The sequence below is a fragment of the Procambarus clarkii genome, chromosome 36 (genome assembly GCF_040958095.1).
Source record: "Procambarus clarkii isolate CNS0578487 chromosome 36, FALCON_Pclarkii_2.0, whole genome shotgun sequence".
NCBI classification, from domain to species: Eukaryota; Metazoa; Arthropoda; class Malacostraca; order Decapoda; family Cambaridae; genus Procambarus; species Procambarus clarkii.
In genome coordinates, this window is record NC_091185.1 from 24667089 (window position 1) to 24673067 (window position 5979).

The 5979-nt window shown below is 43.9% G+C and overlaps 1 pseudogene; it reads right to left on the bottom strand.

Moving 5' to 3' along the window:
* Positions 1-3522: 3522 nt before the first annotated feature.
* On the bottom strand, positions 3523-5724 carry LOC123756230 (uncharacterized; annotated as a pseudogene).
* Positions 5725-5979: the final 255 nt, after the last annotated feature.

A 5979-nucleotide genomic window follows, 5' to 3' on the forward strand; every position in this document is an offset into this window, starting at 1 on the left:
CAAGGGAAAGCAGGAAATGCTGTAATTGTTCATCAGCCTGATGGAAGTATAATTTAAGTGGATGTGAGAGATAATAACTGTGCATCCACCTTGCAAGTTGAACTGGTAGCACTCCAAATTATTGACAACACTAAAGTAGAAAGCTTACTTATTTTGTAACGTGCCTGTCTCTGAAGCCAGACATAGATATACATGCACATTCTTAATAAGGCGGTAAATATCAAAGTGTTGTGGATCCCTTCTCACATTGACCTGCAGGAACATGATAAAGTAGACGCTCTTGTTAAGGTTGCAGTAATTAAAGACAATGTTGAACTGAATCTTGAGTTATCAAATATGTCCCTTAAAAGTGTCATTAGACGAAAACTCTTGGATGAAACTAAAGAAAGCAGAATAGTGCAAACTGGAACTAGCAGGTCCATTGTTCATCACAATGACATGTATGGAGCAAATCAAGTGTATGGGGTAAGTAACAAAATCAGCAGACTAGCAGACGAAGTCACAGATCGTATACTACTTGGCTACAAGTATCTCTGGCAGTTCGGTTTGTATAGGGATCTAGATGAAGTAAAGTGTGTGGACAGAGACAGGGACACACCTTGGATTATTATATCTTACTGTAATAAAATTGAGCCATTTAGAGATAAATATAAACTCACACTGCATGAAATGGCAAACCATCTTATTTATTACTCAAGATAGATTATCTGAAATCCTGGCACTGTATCCATATTTCGCTTCAAGTAGATAAATGATATATGAGATTAAGAAGCAAGTAGTGTATTGGGAACACTAATAATAACAAATAGCAGCTTTCCTAAGACCTTGCAAGATTTCCATCTCAAACAAATATGTAATAGCGAAAAGACATACCATTAAGTATAATGATTAACTGTAAATACTTAGCTATTGAAATGTAACAATTTCTGTTACTAGCTAACATTATAATTATAAGGCGTGCACAATAGATTTAACTGTTTATGTAATAACCTCCGTTGAGGTCTGATTAAGACCTTTTGTGCCCGCTGTAAACCTTGTATGCACTACCGCTCAAAGGATGAGTATGGGGTGCACAATACTTCCTCTTTCGCAACGACGAAGCAGCAACTATGGAAGGAATCTTCCTTGAAAATCCTGTAGTCTATTGCGGCTTCTAGAGTGCTGGCGGCACTCTGGAGCCCCACAAGAGAGCCTCACAGCTTAGTGAATTTATCGAAGTCCAGGGAATAGATAAATCTGTGGCCCTAGTGATGGAGAGCGTTGTATTGTGGACCTTCGTTTCTCTGTTATTGTTGTATATATTAATATTAGCGGCGCTCAAGAAGAGACATAGTGGAGCTGTCTTGAAGTCTGATCTAAAGACTTGACTCGAGGCTGAGACGTCAAAGTTTTAGGAAAGGCAAATTGGAAAATTATTGATTTGTTCAAATTCACAAGGCCCGTGACGAGGATTCGAACAGACGTCCAAGAGTATCCCATACGCTGCCGTGACGTCGGTTCGAATCCTCGTCACGGCCCTAGTGGATTTGTTCATTTGATGCATCATGCTATTGTGATTTCTGTGTGTTATTGATCTGATTATTTGAGCCAACGACGGCTAGTTTATTATGCATCCCTGTGATTATTATGTGGTGGTAGTTTATTGTGCACCTCATTCCGTGAGTGGTAGTTTATTGTGCACCTCATTCCGTGAGTGGTAGTTTATTGTGCACCTCATTCCGTGAGTGGTAGTTTATTGTGCACCTCATTCCATGAGTGGTAGTTTATTGTGAACCCTATTCTCATTTTGTGAGTGGTAATTGATTGTGCACATAATGATCATTCTGAGTGGTAGTGTATTGTGCACGTCATACTCATTCTGTGATGGGTAATTTATCATGCACACCATTTTCATTCTGAGTTGTAGTTTATTGTGCACCCCATACTCATTCTACGAGTGGTAGTTGTCACAAGAATCTTCCTAGAAAAGGAGATTAAGGTTATTCCATCATCACCTGTTCCACCAAGTAACGTCTCTGCAGTACCCATGACCCCATCACACCTGGTGACGGCAAGGCTTGCTTGCTGGTGAACAAACACCTCGACTGTTTCTACCTGCCGGCTTGCAATTATCGAGACACCAGCGCCACCTGGACGGCCGTTTCTTCATATATACAGAAGCTAGCCAGCTCACTTAGTCAGAACATTCTCAGTGCTCCTAAGCTGTACATCTCTGCTTTCACGCTACCCTGGGTGATGGTAGACTTACACAGCTTAGTATTCAGTATTTTCAGCACCATTTATTTCTTGTTCTCTAACGTAACATTAACTTGTCTGTTTGATTGTTTTGTTTGATATTTTTGCATCCTGTAATATAGCCAAGTTTTTCAAGGAACTATTTTCAGTATTGTTATTTGTTAAAGTTAATTTGTCCTTATTAAAGTATTTAAATTTTTCCATTCCCTATGTTTTATCCTGCGTTTACTACACTGTGAAGAAGTCAACATAGCAGTTGTATTTTAATTTGTTTATCATTTTTTTTTGTTTATATGTTCGTGGCGTTCCATCTGCCCTAAGCCACTGCTCTTAGTAATTTTATTGCAACATAGTTGATTGTGCACGTCATGATCATTCTGAGTGGTAGTGTAATGTACACCCCATACTCATTCTGAGAGTGGTAGTATATTGTGAACCATCCCATCCTCAGGCTGTACTCGCCCAAGCTGCGCCGACCCCTACCCATCCTCAAGCTGTACTCGCCCAAGCTACGACCGACCCTTACCCATCCTCAGGCTGTACTCGCCCAAGCTGTGGCCGACCCCAGTAGTGTGTATGAAGGTTTAGCTGAAACATTCGGGTTTACCAAATGGGGTCCAGGAAAATTGACCCCTTAGCAGAAACATTTCATTTTGGCCACCAGTTTCACTTGTGTCACAGGGTTTGAGGTAAACATTTTCAGTCACTTATATTGGAGATAAGTGTTCTTATCATTTAATTGTTGATTGAGATTCTTGAGGAACTGGCTATTTTCTTGTCTGATTAAGTAGTCAACAGTTAGAGTAGTCGTTTGATCTTCAGCTGTCAACAAAGCTTAGTAGAGAGTACAAATACAGGATAGGCAGTGGATGCAGTTATTTCGTCATGTTAAGGAGCATCGTTGAAGAAATTTGATTCTGTTGAAGATGTGGTGGTGGATCATAATAAACAAATGATATAGGGATTTTGTCCGTACAGCAGCTGCAGTTGATTGGGTGGCAGGAGTTGCTGTATTTTTTGTTACAGGATCATGGGATTCTGAAGTTGAAGTGACAGGATCAGGAGATGCTATAGTTGATGTTACAGGAGCAGGAATTAGAAGAATAAGTCAGTTGGTAATGTAACAGTTGGTAAACCATTGGCAATTAGTAACCAATTAATTGTCTGAACAAATAGGGTATTATTCATCCCTATAGTGCTGTCAGCAATAGTTAGCAGTACATGAACAGTTGTACAGTCTCCAGTGGTGGGCACCTCTACAATCACACAACGTAACGGTCCATATTGTTACAACTTGTTACATATTGTTATAAAGTTTTTATTATGTGTTGGAAAATTGTTACAACTTGTCAGACAGTTGTTACCATTTTTTAAGTGCCAGAACTTGTTTGAACGTTGTAGCAACGTTGTGGTTTCGTCGTGTATTCGGGAGGATGGTGGTTGGGTCGGTGGCTGGGTCGGTGGTTGGGTCGGTGGTTGAGTCGGTAGCTGGGTCGGTGGTTGGGTCGGTGGTTGGGTCGGTGGTTGGGTCGGTGGTTGGGTCGGTAGTTGGGTCGGTGGTTGGGTCGGTGGCTGGGTCGGTGGTTGGATCGGTGGTTGGGTCGGTAGTTGGGTCGGTGGCTGGGTCGGTGGCTGGGTCGGTGGTTGGGTCGGTGGTTGGGTCGGTGGCTGGGTCGGTGGCTGGGTCGGTGGTTGGGGTCGGTGGTTGGGGTCGGTGGTTGGGGTCGGTGGCTGGGTCTGTGGTTGGGTCGGTGGTTGGGGTCGGTGGTTGGGGTCGGTGGTTGGGGTCGGTGGTTGGGGTCTGTGGTTGGGTCGGTGGTTGGGGTCGGTGGTTGGGGTCGATGGTTGGGTCGGTAGTTGGGTCGGTGGCTGGGTCGGTGGCTGGGTCGGTGGTTGGGGTCGGTGGTTGGGGTCGGTGGTTGGGGTCGGTGGTTGGGGTCCGTGGTTGGGGTCGGTGGCTGGTGCGGTGGCTGGGTCCGTTTTGGGGTCGATGGTTGGGTCGGTAGTTGGGTCGGTGGCTGGGTCGGTGGCTGGGTCGGTGGTTGGGGTCGGTAGTTGGGGTCGGTGGCTGGGTCGGTGGTTGGGGTCGGTGGTTGGGGTCGGTGGTTGGGGTCAGTGGTTGGGGTCGATGTTTGGGTCGGTGGTTGGGTCGATAGTTGGGTCGATGGCTGGGTCGATATCACCTCATCCAAAACGAGTATAAGTATGAATATATTTTGTGTGAGAACTAAGTCTTTGAAAATGTAATAAGGAATTACGAAACACGTTCAGGGATCAGAACATGAATAAAAAGAATGAATTTTAAATAGTTTCTTTATCAATTACCCTCGACAGTAAAGAAGAACGTAAGAAATATTGACAAGATTCGTGTTAGAATTATTAATCTTACCCTTTCAGTCATATTCAACAACATATGTTTTTAAGAAAGACTGCTATCAAAATATACTAATATTAAGATGCACGACCCAGCAGCAAGAAACCAAGCCTTCACGATGATTCGAAATCAGATACACAAGGCAGAAAATGAGATCAACGATAGCAAAACGCAACTACTTCATGCTACAGACCAATGGAGACACACCAACATCGACGAAGACCTCCGTTCTCGAATTGACCAACACCTCGACATCCTCACAGATCGAAATCCCCACAGCACCGAAACCAGGATCATCAAGAAACTGTCAACATTATATGGAGGACCTATGGCGATTCCACGACCCAGAGATGGCTTCTTAAACCTTGCTGGAATCAACCTCACTGAGGACCAAATCACTCTCTTAAATCTGGGTATAAACTGTAACGTTATATCCAGACCAAATGAGATGGCCCGGAAAGTGGAATTGGAGAGCCTACTGGATGACATATTCGACCTCGAGACGCAAAAGAAGGTTACCACCAAAAACACCTTGCAAGCGTAACTTATTGCAGAAGGAGTAAAGACTCGAGGTAACTACTGAAGCACCATACTGTCCCACGAGCTCAAAACGGCAGCTAAGAGCCTTCGTGAGAATAAGGAGATAGTCATCAGGAGAGGTGACAACTCGCCAATATATGTTATTCTTAAAAAAGACGAATATCTGACAATAATGAACCTCATACTCTCTGATCAAACTAAATTCCAAAGAGTAAAGAAGGACACTACAGCCGAATTGAAAACGAAGGTAAACAGATTGAAACTGTGAACGCCAAGAAGTCCGGACTCCACCTGCCAAAGGTTATTGGAGAATACAAACCTGGTTATGTGTAAGGGAATGTCAAGACACACAAGCCTGGAAACCCACTTCGGCCAATCATCAGCCAGATACCCACACCCACATACAGACTGTCTAAGCGACTCAACTGGTTGCTGACCCCTTGTGTACCCTGTGCTTTCAGCCTGAAGTCCCCAAAAGAATTTGTTGATTTTCTGCGGGAAGCACAGGCCACTGGGATAAGAGCCTCGTTGGATGTAGAGTCACTGTTTACCAACGTACCTGTGGATGAAACCATCGGGATGATAGTGTATCGTGATCCGGCTTGCACTCCTCTTGACATACAAGAAAACATTCTAAGGAAGCTACTCCAAGCCTGCACTAAAGAGGCATCGTTCTTGAGTCCAGATGGGCACACACGTATAAACAAGTGGATGGGGTCGCCATGGGTTCTCCCCTAGGTGTCCTCTTTGCGAACTTCTACATGGGTACCATCGAGCAAAGGGTCTTAGTTGCCATGAACTTGAAACCCGCCATATACAGCAGCTATGTT